Genomic DNA, 14865 nt, shown 5'->3' with positions numbered 1-14865 from the left:
CACAAGTGGGAGAAATACTTTTGGTTAGCGTTCATCTTGATGGCATTCTGGAACATAACAGCAGGGGTAGATAGAAGAGAAGTAATGAAAATTGGATACGTCCCTATGCAAGCAGAGGGGGAAAAAAACACTAAAGGTCAAAGGAACAAAGAACTTAGCATTTCTTTTATATTGGCATTAGTTGAAGTGACAAATCCAGTATAAAGCTAACGAGTAGCAGAGCAAATAACAAAGGCACCCACAGTTTTCAACTGATATCAGGAAATATTTAATCCCGCAATTTCCCACTTCACATTATAAACTGGTATATTGGAATTGGGGTCAGGAATCCAGATTTGGTTTCCAAGGAAGGGCAGAATCAGGGAAGTACTTCAGTGTCATGGTGGGGAATTTGAGGGAAAAATGGAGCTGCGAAGCAGTAGCAGCAAAGATGAAGACACAGAGGGCTCCCTTGCAAAAAACCCCACAGACTAATGAACAAGAGACATTGATAATTTCATTTTTATTCTGCAGTCAGGAACTGGACTTAAGTAAAGAAGAACCTAATCAGGAAGAAGGAATGAATAAACTAATTGTACGAACCTGCTTTTTAGTGAACATATGTATAGATTCTCTTGTTGGCCACTGGGTGTATAAAATGTAAATACATTATGATGGTCTAAAAATGTAGGACAAAGAGTGAAAGAGAACCTATGTCTAAACCCAGTGGAAAACAAGGAGGGTCTCCAAGAAATAATCTGGGTAGTTTTTGCAATTAAAAACAATCACCATTGTTTCTCCACAACACGAATGTGCTCTGCAGAAACAAGGATTCGATGTAAACAAAAAAGAGAATGATGCCCATTTTATTCTGGTATAACTTATACAAGTAGTTTAAGAATATCTGTGATGTGTTACGAGTTTGTGGAAAAACATCAAGTATAGGAATATTTCAGGTAAGAAAGCTGATTGGCATTAATGCTCTTTTATTTTCATTTCAAATAGATAACTGCTGCTAAGCCGGGCATACAAAATATCCTTTTGACTTTCAGAAAAATAATAAATGTTTATCTGTAACAACTTTTCAGACAGTAATATTAGAGTAGAGACATCCAAAAGCATATTAGCTAATTATATGCATTTGGTTCTGCATAAAATAGATTCCAAAAGTACTATCTTAACTTCCCAAGTAACTAGTAGATATTTTATATTTATTGATAGTATTTACAAAATCTTTTATTACTGTTAACAAGGAGTCAACTCGGTTATCAGGATCCTACTCTTTTTTAACTTTTGAACCATTCAAATTTAAGAATCGGCGCGGGGGCTCAAGCCTGTAATCCCAGCACTTTGGGAGGCCGAGACGGGTGGATCACGAGGTCAGGAGATTGAGACCATCCTGGCTAACCCGGTGAAACCCCGTCTCTACTAAAAAATACAAAACACTAGCCGGGCGAGGTGGCGGGCGCCTGTAGTCCCAGCTACTCGGGAGGCTGAGGCAGGAGAATGGCGTAAACCCCGGAGGCGGAGCTTGCAGTGAGCTGAGATCCCGCCACTGCACTCCAGCCTGGGCGACAGAGCCAGATTCCATTTCAAAAAAAAAAAAAAAAAAAAAAAAATCAAAAGTGCTGACTAGACTTAAATAAACCCCATCTCTTAGGCCCATGACAAGCATCTCTCATCTGTAAAAGATTCATGCCTCTTTGTCCCATTAAAAGTTAAAATTTTTAACTGGGATTTTACTTCTTAACTACAGTTTCCTGTTCAGTAAATTATTTCTGGCTCACATAAAACAGAGCTACATGTTTTATTCCAAAATAGGAAAGATGAAGCAAGATCTTGTGAAAGGATAGACCTTAAGGAGGAAGTGAAGAATGACATCTTTCTTGGTTTAGATGATATCTTTAAGAGTAACTGAAGGAACAAACTCTACAAAATAGAATCGAAGTAGCTTATTAACAAGATACTATGATAAATACAGCAGAGGTTAAAACACACTATTTCTCTTGTATTGCCTTTATCATATTTTAAGACCGACCCCCACCTCCCTGCAAAAAAAAGAATAAACTTAATTTTACATACGGCACTGAAACTTTGAATTTATCATGCAGCTCATGTTTAAAACGCATATATGTATAATGTAAATAAAGTAGTACGCATATGAATATTACAAATGTCTTAACTATTACATTACCATAAAGAAAAGATGCTTTTTCTTTGTGTGACTTATGGAATCCAGTTAATTTATAGCCTTATCTCTCCTTGTCTCTCTACCACTACTTCCTCTACAGATTTATGAGAAGTTACAAAGTAGATTATTACCATGGGATATTTGTCAATATTTCTACTCATTTTCAATCCATATACTACCTAAATATATGGAATATTATTCAATCACAGACTTGAATCACTTACTAGATTTTTTTTTTTTATTTAAGCAAAGCTTATGAAAGTCTGAATTCTTAAAAAAATGCTTAGTGGATGTAAAGTGTTCTCACCACAAAAATAATAGCTATGTGATATAACACACATGTTAAGTAGCTAGATTGAGTCCATTCCACAATGTTTATACATTTAAGACACAGTGAATACATACAATTATATCTTCAAGGTGGAAAATTAAAGAAATAAAAATGACAAAAGAAAGTCTATGGTTGTATAATAGAAAAGTCAGATTATCTCTTCTATTTCAGGTGATATCTGGAATATCTAAATAAAAAGTTGAGTATATGTATTTAACCACATTTGTATAAATTCCACAGAGGTGCATATTTTCAGAAATACGTTGTAAGATAATTCCCAACTGCAGGATTCTACGATCTGATTAGCATGCTATTCATCTATATACTAAGTAGAAAGACCCCTTAATTTCTTCATAAGAATCTTTGAGTAATTAAAATTTCATTTTGTTGTATTTTATATGTGCCAATGGCATAATTTTTTCATTTATATAACAAATTAGTTTTTATGGTATATGTGCAAAGAAAAGAATCAATTCCCCCAAACAATTTGTGCACATTATCATTTTTATACACAGACTGATCTCTTGGTTTTTCAGGTTGCTAGCATAACAGGAATGATATTTTGTACTAAAGTACTCCATGTATTGAGCATATTATAGAGCTTAAGAAGGACATTTAAAAGAATCTTATTTCAACAGTCAAAAGTAGTAGAAATTGGATTTCAAGGGTGCACATTTAATTACTGAAGTAGCAAAGAACTTTGTAATGTAAAGAGAAAACAGCCCCTCATCCAGGAGCTGGCCTGGTATTATGAGTTAGGTCTTGCTGTTTCTGGACGTAGGTCCAGCACTCACTGCTTGGCCTTGGTGTTTGTTCTGCTGAACACAAACAATTCACAGAACATTTACTTTAGATAACACCATTCTGTGATCATGATGAGTCAAGACAAAATGAGACCCTTTTATGTCTGAACCCAGAATGATTATGAACACTGCCCAAGCCACAGATACCACACATTCCCTTCCCACTTACTATGAGTGACTCTGCTTCTTTATCAATTACAGCTTCAGCTTCAGTCTAGTCTTCCCTTGTCCTAGATAAGATTAAGGCAACCAATCATAAGATTATCCTGCCTCCTGACAACATCCAATTCAGAGTAAACCTCTATTTCCTTCAGTATCACCCCTCAACCCTCCCCAGTCAACAACCAAAGTCCAAATTCTAGAATAGATTTTTCCTAATATCTTCTTACTGGGTCACTGTAAGTTCCCTATGGTACACTTCTCTCTCTTTGCAATGAGTAATGAACTTGTCTCACTACAGGTGTGTTCCTGTTGTTCTTTGGTTAAATAAATGACATTGGCAGTAATAAAGCACCTAAGAAAATTGGCTCCTAACTCCAGTGCTATCAAGAGGCTCTGATGTATATGCTATCACCATCTCTCAGAATTTTCAAGATGACTAAAAAGAAACTCAAAGAAGAAAAATTAGAAGATGCTAGAGTAATGAGAAACAGGAGAGATTATTATGGATGTGCAAAATGACATGGGACAACAATTTTGAGGTTAGAGCTTCTGTGTCATGTATGGGAGAAAGAAGCAGGCCGAGACAAGAAACATGGCCAGGTCAGAATACGGGGGCAGAGCATCCACTGAAAGGCCATGAAACACCCAAGAGCTTTATTATAATTCTGTTCAAGGCAGGGCACAGTGGCTCATGCCTAAAATTCCAGTGGATTGCGGGGTCCAGTGGGGAGGACTGCTTGAGGCCAGGAGTTTGAGACCAGCCTGGGCAACATAGAGACCCTGCCTCTACAAAAAGAAACAACCACAAAAATTAGCTGGGCATGGTGGTGTGTACCTGTAGTACCAGCTTCTTGGGAGGCTGAGGGGGGTAAGATTACTTGAAGCCGGGAGTTTGAGATTACAATGAGCTATGACTGTGCCACTGCACTCCAGCCTGACTGACAGAGCTAGACCCTGTCTCGAAAAAATAAAAAAATCTTTCTGGGTGCCATGGCTCAGGCCTGTAATCTCAGCACTTTAGGAGGCCAAGGCAGTTGGATCATGAGGTCAGGAGAGAGAGACCAGCCTGGCTTACACGGTGAAACCCTGTCTCTACTAAAAATCCAAAAAATTAGCCGAGTGTGGTGGCAGGCACCTGTAGTCCCAGCTACTCGGCAGGCTGAGGCAGGAGAATTGCTTGAATCCAGGAGGCAGAGGCTGCAGTGAGCCGAGATCATGCCACTGCACTCCAGCCTGGGTGACAAGAGCAAGATTCTGTCTCAAATAAATAAATAAATAAATAAATATAACTGTTCAAAATCTGTTCAAAAGAAGATAGAGGAAAATTCTAAGTCTGTTTCACTAAAACTTCACTAAAGAAGCCTCAGTGACTACACTGAAGATATACTATTCTTGTATTTATAAAAGATGACATAAAAATAGCATAATATTAGGAAGCTAAATTACCCTCTCAGTAAATGGCTACCAAAATAATTGTAGGTGGATTTTAAATAACTTCCTAGAAGGGATTAAAAATCTTAGGTAGTCTGAGGTGGGACATACAGAGCACAAATATAGATTCAGGGAAACAATAAGGGTAATGATGATGATAATTACAATGACAATATAGTAACAATTTTTAAAAAGGCATTGTGAATACCAAGTTAAACATTTTTTTATCGTTCTCATGCACCAATTTTTGAGAACTACTGTGATAAATCTACGCTTATTTAATCAGCTGTTAAAAGTGAGCTGTGCGCTTTTGGATAATACTTCTCACTCTTCAGTTTCCAGTATTCACTTGCCAGTCCTTGTTTTCCAAGGAAGGATTTAAACCTAGATCAGACCCAGAGCTTTGCTCACCCCTCACAGTGCACGTCCTTTCCTAATCTTATCTTGCCCTCAACCCTTTGCCTACATAGCAAGCACCTGCTGGGTGATTATACTTGTAACCTGAACCAAATTCTGATCTGGCTCCCCTCACCAACAGATCACAAGCTAGAAGACAGGCAAATACTAACTCAAGCTTTTTGCAACTATTTTTTCTGACTCTAATGCTGTATTACATCTCGTAACAAGCTCTTGTTGAAATCTTCAGATTACATGTGAAATTATTCTGCTATCACAGTTTGAATCATCAACTTTGTTTTATTTATATATGCTTTTATTCCCCCCAGTTACACTGGCAAATATTTTATTAATCAGTAGCCCTTGCAAGAGTAAACTTAAATATATTCCTACAGTATTTTTAGTTTGGACTTCTGATTGATTGGAGAAAACGTGAGAATCAACAAAACAAAAACCTGACACCCCGCTCAAGTAGCTCTCAGCAGGTCTAGGAAGGCAGATTCATAAACAGACACTTCTAACAGGCTATGATACCTACACTCAGGTGGGGAGAGTGGATGGTGAGGGAGAGAAGGTGTTAAAGGACAGTGGTGGAGGAAGTGGTTCCTTATGCCGCGACTGCATATAAAGATCCGGGTACAGAGTGGGAGAAGGTAGAGTGGATCATAGGCATTTCCCCAAATAGAGATACATAAAAAAACATACAAAATAATAAACATACAACTGGGAAAACAAAATTCAGTAAGACTTCGGTACAGTGTATGAGTTTTGGAAGAACAAGACAAAACACCAGAAAAGTGGCCACAAATGACCACAAACATGATGCCGTAATTTAACACATAATATACCAAACTTTATATTATATGTGTGCCTTGATTACCTGGAATTCATTCTCTTGGGGGTTTATCTTGAAAGCAACACAGGACTACTCAAGGATTTTTAGGGAAGGAGTACATGATAAAATTTGGGTTTAGGAGATGGCCTTGGCATCAGCATGGGGAATGGATTGGAGGGAAGGCCAGAGGAAGCCTATCAAAATAATCTAGAAAGGAAATTATGTAGTTGAACTTAAAAAGTGGCTATGGGGGTGGGGGTAGGAAACGTGGGAAAGATTTCAGAAATATTTAGTGGATATGGAAGATATTTAGAAGGTAGCATGAGTAGCTAAGGCTTGGTGACTAATTAGCTAGGTAGAGAGGAAAAAAGTGTAAGTCTCAGGTTTTACACCTGAGTAACAAGACAAAAGGAGGTACTGGAGGGGAAATACAGGACCAGGTTTAGGGGTGGGGTGGGGTGGGGTTAGTTCTATCAGGGTTTAATATTGGCATTTTCACTAACTGGCTGCAAGATCCTGAGCCAATTTCTAAATCTCTCCAAGTCTGTTTACTCATTTGTAAAATGGAGATAACACTATTTATTTTAAAAGTATTGTAAAACTTAAATAATATTTAACCCTTCTATGGCATTTACAATATGCAAGACACTTTTATGAGTATTTTGTATGCATTAAGTTGCTTATCTTGGACAGTTACCCTATGAGGTAGGTATGCTTATTATCCATGTGTTACAGATAGGGAAGCAGAGGTACAAAGAAGTTTACTAACTTGTCCGAGGTCACAGAGCTGGGGAGTTAGAGATCTAAGTTTCAAACATACGCAGTCTAACAGTAGAGAGTATGCCTCAGGCAATAATTTACTTCTCATTAAATACTAGGCACTTTGCATAATTATTTTTAGAGTGCTTTACAGGTACTACATAGGTAATAAATAGCTATTAAAATTTAACCATTTTATTTTAAAATAATTTGCAGGGGATATGTTATATGCATATATATTATTGAAGGCTGGGATCAATTCAAGCCTAGTAAAAGACACTCACTTGGGGATTATAATTTAATTTTGAACATAAAAATGTACATCTTGAATCAGAACACATTAATAAGGTTATACGGCTCAGGCCTGTAATCCCAGCACATTGAGAGGATGAGGCGGGCGGATCACGTCAGGAGATGGAGACCATCCGGGCTAACACAGTGAAACCCCGTCTCTACTGAAAATACAAAAAAGTTAGCTGGGCGTGGCGGCAGGCGCCTATAGTCCCAGCACTTGGGAGGCTGAGGCAGAATCTCTTGAACCTGGGAGAAGGAGGTTGCAGTGAGCCGAAATCGCACCACCACACTCCAGCCTGGGTGACAGAGTGAGACTCCGTCTCAACAACAACAACAACAACAACAACAACAACAACAACAACAAAAAGAGTTTAGATACTTTCAACTCAAGAACATGACCTACTGGCATGGAGATATATGGGTCTGAAGTTGAGAAGACTGATTGGAGCCATAAGATATAGATTGGGGTCTCCTCAACATACAGATTATAGGTGAAGTCATGAAAATTGATATCACTTAGCAAGTGGGGGATGGGGAATGGGAGCCTAGAAAATCTGCAGAAATGGAAACTGAGGAAAGCAATATGGCTAGACAAGGGCATAAAAGGTCACTAACTTCTACAAGCCTCCACGTCCTTACTTGTAAAAAAATCAGTAGGTCTTAGTTTTAGAGTGTGCTAAGAACTCTCTCCACTTCTGTTTGTAGCTTTTGCTATGAAAAAAATGTAAACATTGGGAGAGCAGCTGAAAGTTGACGTCCAGCCCTAAGCCTCAGAAAAAAAGAAAAGGCAAGCTTCATAGCTGTTGCTTTGCCATGGTAAATAATTAAGTGCTTTTCTTTTTCTTCTTTTTTTCAAAAGACCATTCAGATTGTTTCAGTTGCTTTTATTTATTCTACAGGATTTCAGCTTCAGAAACTCTCTTAGTGTTACTATGTACAGTTTTGCATGGGAGAGTTGAGAGAACAAAATGCTACCTTTAATACTCAAGAGGAATATTAATGGGGTGGAGAAGATAATGGGAGGAATTATAATAAGCTTCCTGTTTGCCTCTTAATAATAGAATTTATTTTTCCCCTTGTTTAATCCTGTATTTCCCAACTTCAGCTGGTAAACCATACAGAATTTTGTTGAATGATTATAACAGGGCTGTAGTACAAGGATACAATACACAAAGATTGGAAGACTGAAGGGGAAGGAACTTTCAAGCAGCTGTCTAGGTCAGAAAGGAACTAAGGGATGGAGAAAGAAAATGGGTGATGCCTGTACTTTTACCACCAGCTGGCCACCATCCCCAAACGTCAGAGAGGGTTTTGAGGGGATACGTGACTAGGCTAGCAAAGAACAGTACTGTGTATGCTGTGGTTGTTCACGAAGTGAAAAGTGGAGAAATCACAGCCCTTTCCTGGAGGAAAGATTAGCAAATCTCCAAGATGACCCTTGGGCCCAGAGTGAAACTGACTGAGCTAAATGTTTCTCTCTGGCTTCATCCAAAACTCAGTACATGCGGCAAAGAGATCTAAGAGACTGTACACAGTAGCAAGCACATCTAAGTTTTGCATGCAGACTGCAGAAAGGACTAGGACATCAGTGAGAGGCATTAGGTGAAATGAATGAGTTTCATGAACTGATTTACTGAGACATTCTCAGCATCTGTGAGTTTATATATTTAGTGTCTTATAAATTACAGAATATTTCTCTGTTAAATCCCATAATTCATTTTATGAGTAGAGGATCTGTCTTATATTATAAAAATAAACAGACCCACAGACATGCTAGGAAGAACAGCAGTAGTAACATTCCATTAAACTACCTACCTGAGAATTTAATACAAAAAAAAGTTGCACAGCTCTATGTATTACGTTATAGTCGAGAGCTACGTCAATTTGGATATTTTTAGAAAAAGTGCTAAACATAAGAAACAAATGTGTCTAAGTTATTTCCATAATGCAAAATTCTTAAAATTTTAGTCATAGTCCTTAGAAGAAGATGAATATTTTGATTTAGGAAATAGTTAGACAATAATTTAAATAAATGAATAAAATCTATTGAGTTATTATTATGTATGAGTCAGGCACGGGGACATTGCTGTTATTAACACAAGTAGTTACAAATGGAATAACTCCATTACCTTTATGGCGTTTATATGCAGGCAGGGTGCTCCAACTCCAGGCAATAGCAAAGGTCTGTAAGGAATGCTCTTATCCCTGTATATTAAGCCTATCACAGCTCATACCTTTCTGCCCTGTAATTCCGTGTCTATGGCATCTGCTTAGATGTACCTATTGACCAAGCAGCTCTTAAAAGGATAGGGCTAATAGAAATTAAAAGTCTCCCTAAGAGACCAAGATAAAATCAAGAATAGTATTTATTCCCCATTTCAGATGAAATAGTTCAAGAAGAAATAATGTAAGAAGTTATCAGTCCTAAAGCTTAGAATCCAGACTACAGTTATTTTATTCTGGAGAGGCTTCCTATGTTGTGTGAAGTTACTTAGCATTTTAAGAGTAAATGATGCAATAACGAGAAGCTTAGAGTAAGCAATGGAAACAACTCTGCCAATATCTTCCTTCTAGTCCTTCTGGAAATATAACTGTCACTCGTTTGGTCCATTTTTTCCCCCAGAGACTGATAACACTTTAAGGGAGCTGTTGTTGCGGGGTCATGGGGAAAAGTATCCATAAAATGATGAATATGCTTTCACCATTTACTAACAGTTTTTGTTTGTTAACCTTCATCAAAAATTTCATTCTATATGAACAAAGTTCAGAAAACTGCCTATAAAATGATCTTAGATTCTTATAAATGTTCAGCACAACATTATTTCTAATAGCATTTCCTACAGCAGTGTAGGTGTTCATTAAATATTTTTGAAAGAGTATGTCAATGAATAAAGGTATTTGACAGATAGCAACTCCATCATGTATTCAACCAAAATAGGTATTTCATGTTTTAGGGCTCAGTCTTAAAGTAGATATCCAGTTTACTTAAAATTTTATATCTTCTCTAAAAAGACAGTATGCTTTGGGTTCTATTTTATGAGACCATTGTATTGAACACATTAATGTTTATTACTTCATTTCTAAAACTTACCAGAATGAGATACAAGAAGTAGATCTTGCAGTGGCATTTGCTACATTTTAAATAAAGTTACAGTGAAGTTTCAGCATGGGACCAAAGGAACCTCCAAATGAATTTCAGTTAGACTGAAGTGTTCTTATTAAGTCATGGTTGTAAAATAAGACATGACTATTTTTTTTTATTTTCTAAAAATTAAAATGAGAAAAGTAATATTTATAAGACTTAATGAGAAGGAACAACATTAATGAAGAGATGAAACTAATAATAATTTATTTTTAAAAACTATCCTCATTTCACCTTTAAACATCACAAGCACTGAAGGGCAAACAATACTTTTCCATTTGAGCACAGTCCGGAGTCCTTGGTGAATGAGCCAAGCTGTCTCCTATGTCCCCTCTAATGCTTGCCAATTTTCTGTCATTTCCTTCTTTGTACGATAGTGTTTGTGTGACAAAGGTCTCTGGGTATATTTCAAAACATCTTTAGCTATTTAACAGGGTACCAACCAGCACGTATCTAAACGTGTTACTTCTTCTCCACATGGTTTGTCAGAAGATACAAATCAGAATTCACTTTACCCTTTCCATAAAGAAATGACTTGAAAGCTTATTGTGGAACCAACGGCATACTTTGTTAAAAAACAAAGAAAGAAAGAAAGTTTCCAGTGACTTAGCCAATTACTGTACTTCTACATACAACACTAAAACTATTTACTGGACTATATTTTTTCTATTCCTTGCACACTTACATTTGAGATCATTTTCTTTTCCTGATGAGCATGTATTGTTTGTGACTAATCACTGTGGATTAGACATAACTGAGGATTCCAGTCACATGATATGGAAACCCAACCTCATTCCCACCCTCTTCAGTACCTCCACTTGCTCCTCACAGAATGCAATAAAGTGATGCACTTCACAATTTTTATCTGAATTGCAATCTTTAGGAATATCATAAACACCAGACAAATACATTTTTCCTTTTCACTCATTTTATAGCATTTATTTCAAAATTGGGATTTTTTTCAAATAATTTAACCTGAAGCTTTATTAGTTTGTAAATACTAAGAATATCAGATTAAATTCCTTAGTCATCTTAATCAGTAATTTGTGGTGAAAAGCAAAATAAGCCACAGTTACATCAACAGCTTTATATTATATTTCTTTGCTCTGAAACGTTTCCTTCCATTTAATCATCCTACTCTACAACTCTACAACCTTAAGCTGTCTTTTTTCAATGATTTGTCAGCAGTTTAACCACCCCCCTTTTTCTTTTGCCTGACAGTAATTCTTGAGTTCCAGAGCATATCTTTTTCCCAGGTGGAAATTGTTTTATTATCCTCAGGTGTTTGCTTTCTTGAACTCTTAGAACAGTTAATTCCACAGTTGTCATTATACTTTACAAAAGGATCAGATTCCAAATAATTAGTAATTGCACAGTACATCATTTGAAAATATTTTTCCTTTCTTCTTGTCAGGATTACAGGAGTCTCATATATTGCCCCACAAATCCACTTTTATTATTTAGTCAGTTATAACTGAAAACAAGATAGCTTGCCAATTTCTCTTTGAGACAGAGATCCCATCTGAATTGTGAGTCCTCTCAAGGAGTGTGAACAAGAAGTTTACCCCTTTGGAAGTATTAGCCTTAAATGGTTCCCCAGAATTCGGTCTAGCACCAAGCAACCATTCCCCAAATAATAAAAGAAAGTGACCTTTTTTGTAAAGGCAAAGAAGCCTATCTAATTCATTCCAGGGCTTGTAGAATAGCATGGAGAAACAGAAGGAATTGCTTTTTTTTTTTTTTTGTATCAACCCTAATTGCGTCTCAAAATATGCATAACTTGACTTTCTGTGTAAGTAACGACTTTGTCATTCTTGGTGGTGTTGTCTGATCTTATGTAGTCATATTATGAAACACACCGTATAACAAAAATTCTGCTAGGTAACAAAATCTCCCCCTACCCCACAAATAAGACATGCAGCACCCACACTCAAGAAAATTTTTATGATCACTAATGATTAGTAAGTTTTATGTATAAAAATATTTTTGTTTTCTTCTGTCTAGGAGTCAAATTAAGATTGGTCTTTTAGATTATTTCTTAAATGTATTTGTCAGTTGTGACAGCAAGCCAAAAAACATTTTCAGAGTCCCATGAAAGAAGGTCATTCAAATTCTAGTCTCATTTTAAATACAAACTTTTCCAGGTTGGAAGAGGATAATCAAATTGGCCAGATTTTTAGAGTATCCTTTTGAAAATATTAATCTTCTTAAAAACCTATCAGAAAACAGAAACAAGAAATCTAAAGGAAAATAAGTTTCAAGTAAAATTACACTTTTTGAAATCATGAGAAGTTTGGGTTTTCTGATGTTTTCTAAGTAAAATACATGAAATAGGCAACTAGAAATCCATAGCATCCTATGGAATTTAGAGACTTGTGGAAATGTAAGGTTTAAGGGTTAAAAAGCAAATTTCTTTAACCATTTCGTTAAAACTTACAAATAAGTTAAAAGAAGCATCACAGACTAAACTATTATATCAGAAAATAATTGCCTTTTTAGAGAGCCCCAAAATAATAGTTACTTACTAGATGACAGGGCATCAACTACAAAGACATTTACAGCCACACTTCTAAACAAAAAGCATTCTGCTCACCAACTTCTAGAAGAGCTTGCTTTCGCAGATGTAGGACCTCAAGACTGGCTCCAGAGTCTTGCAGGAGGAGATGCAGAAAGTAAACAGGATTTCCACGACATAGCAGCTGAGAACTCAGAAATGAGGCACAGGCTCTCAACCCTTCATCTATCCTTAAGGCTATCCTGACATCTGAAAACCATTGACATCCTGAGACTTCCAGCACTTCGGACGCACGCCTAACACAAGATAAATATAGATCCCTGACACCTGAGCAAAATGGAATGAATGTTAACTTGAAAAATCTCACCCTTTTGGGCCTCAGTTGAGGAAAATAAAACCCTTAATCCTTTCCCTGCTAGAACCTGTTATTCCCTTTAACAGATGGTTGCTCTATTTATGAAACATAGAAATTCAAGTAATCAATAATCGATAATAAATTAGCTTCACTTCATGATTGCCATTTGCTCTGATAGTAAAGAGAAAGGCTCAGATTTTCCTGTCTTAAGTATAAAACAACATAAAAATGAATATTGATTATTATTGAGTCAACAAACAGATTTTTGTTCCAGTAACTTTTGTTGGTGAGTCCCTGTCAACTTTCTTAGTATTTTTTCTCCTCTATGTTTTCAGTAGTCATTTGGTCATTTTTTGTTTGCCTCAATTAATGAGGCAGAAAGTGCCATGCACTGCCAGAGTTCTTTGGTTTAAATTATTGTTTTTTGAATCTTTTTGAAGGGTGGTAGAATGTATTTGGTTTACAATAAATTTTGCTTAGGACTTCCGGTAAACATGAATAAAGCTCTACTCTCAGCCCAAACAGACCCTGTGATGAAAGTTATGACTCTGAAGATATAATGACAGGATTTCTAAATTAATTTCTAGGATTTATATATTAAGAATCTCTAATTCTATATACTAAAGCAAAGTGAACAGAGAAACTGGAAAAGCCATATTGCTCTCCTGATATTTACATATTTTCAATTAAAATTTCTTTTACAGAATCACATTAAAGGAAAATTATAGACTAGAGTTAGCACTCTTTAAATAAAACTATTCTGTATCAAGTAGTAACCACTATTCACAAAAAAGGTTGTTTTGTCAAATTACCATAACCAGTATTTTCATCATATTTTAATAATAGGTCCTACGTATTGAGCACTGTTCATGTGCCTGACGCTTTACGACGTAGATAGCATCTAATTAATTCTCGTTTTCTAATCCCAAAATAAGCTTTCAAATTAACATTTTAGGCTCACTTTCCAGAGAAGAAACTGCAACTAAAAGGCTAAGTTTTGATAATGGACACATGGAGAATAACTGATTCATTTGAGAGTCTAACTCACACAATTTTGACCCAAACGCAAGTTTTCTTTTCCATCCTCCAACATAGTTGCAGGCTAAAAATGACTTTCATCCACGCTTTGTCTGTATCAGATTAGCCACCCTTTGAGCAAGTCCAAAGCTTTTTTGCTTTTTGGTTGCTTAAACAAAGTTACAGAAAGCACAGAAATGGTCCCTAAAGAGTATTGCTATGACACCAGGACATTCCCAGAAGCATTATGTCCTTCACACAGGAAAAAGAGAGAAGATCCGTAAGCCACCACTCTAGCAAGGGAGATTTTTCATTTCTTGCATTTATGCATTTCATGTTCTCCTTGCCAGTTTGTATGAGCAGACTTTGATCTTCCAGATCCTGGAAGGCCAGCCCTGATGGCCACCTCTCAGCCAGTCATAGGTCTGATATGTGACATAGAGAGGGACAACCAGGTGGCAAGGAATTGGTCCTTTAGGTCAGATGGTCTTTACATGAAAAGTAGGGTCACATATCTCCAAATATTATAGAATGTGACCTTTTTAATTAAGGAAAAAAATGTTGTTTCCTGTGTGTAAAAGTTTTCTCTATTATTTGAACTTTTACACAAATTATTTTATCAGAGAAGAAGCCATGTGAAAAATTCAGTGAACAC

General features: G+C 36.5%; 1 protein-coding gene and 1 long non-coding RNA gene across 12 annotated transcripts in view; one reads left to right on the top strand and one right to left on the bottom strand.

The window, feature by feature from the left end:
- LOC105475387 (CD36 molecule (CD36 blood group)) overlaps window positions 1–13090 on the bottom strand; it is a 79475-nt gene extending 66385 nt beyond the window's left edge. Inside the window, exon 1 of one of the 3 annotated variants that reach the window (XM_011730592.2) lies at window positions 12917–13090. The gene's annotated coding sequence lies outside the window, so the exon portion shown is untranslated. Of the gene's footprint in view, window positions 1–3473; window positions 3514–12848 lie in introns of those variants that run through there. The other 2 variants (XM_011730594.3, XM_011730595.3) reach the window with 2 other exon arrangements.
- The window catches only part of LOC105475388 (uncharacterized), a 79247-nt gene that overhangs the window by 49782 nt on the left and 14600 nt on the right, over window positions 1–14865 (top strand). The window lies entirely within an intron of this gene.

The sequence above is a fragment of the Macaca nemestrina genome, chromosome 4 (genome assembly GCF_043159975.1).
Source record: "Macaca nemestrina isolate mMacNem1 chromosome 4, mMacNem.hap1, whole genome shotgun sequence".
Lineage (NCBI taxonomy): Eukaryota > Metazoa > Chordata > Mammalia > Primates > Cercopithecidae > Macaca > Macaca nemestrina.
Note: the sequence above shows the minus strand (reverse complement) of the source record. Positions and strands in the feature narration are given on the sequence as shown.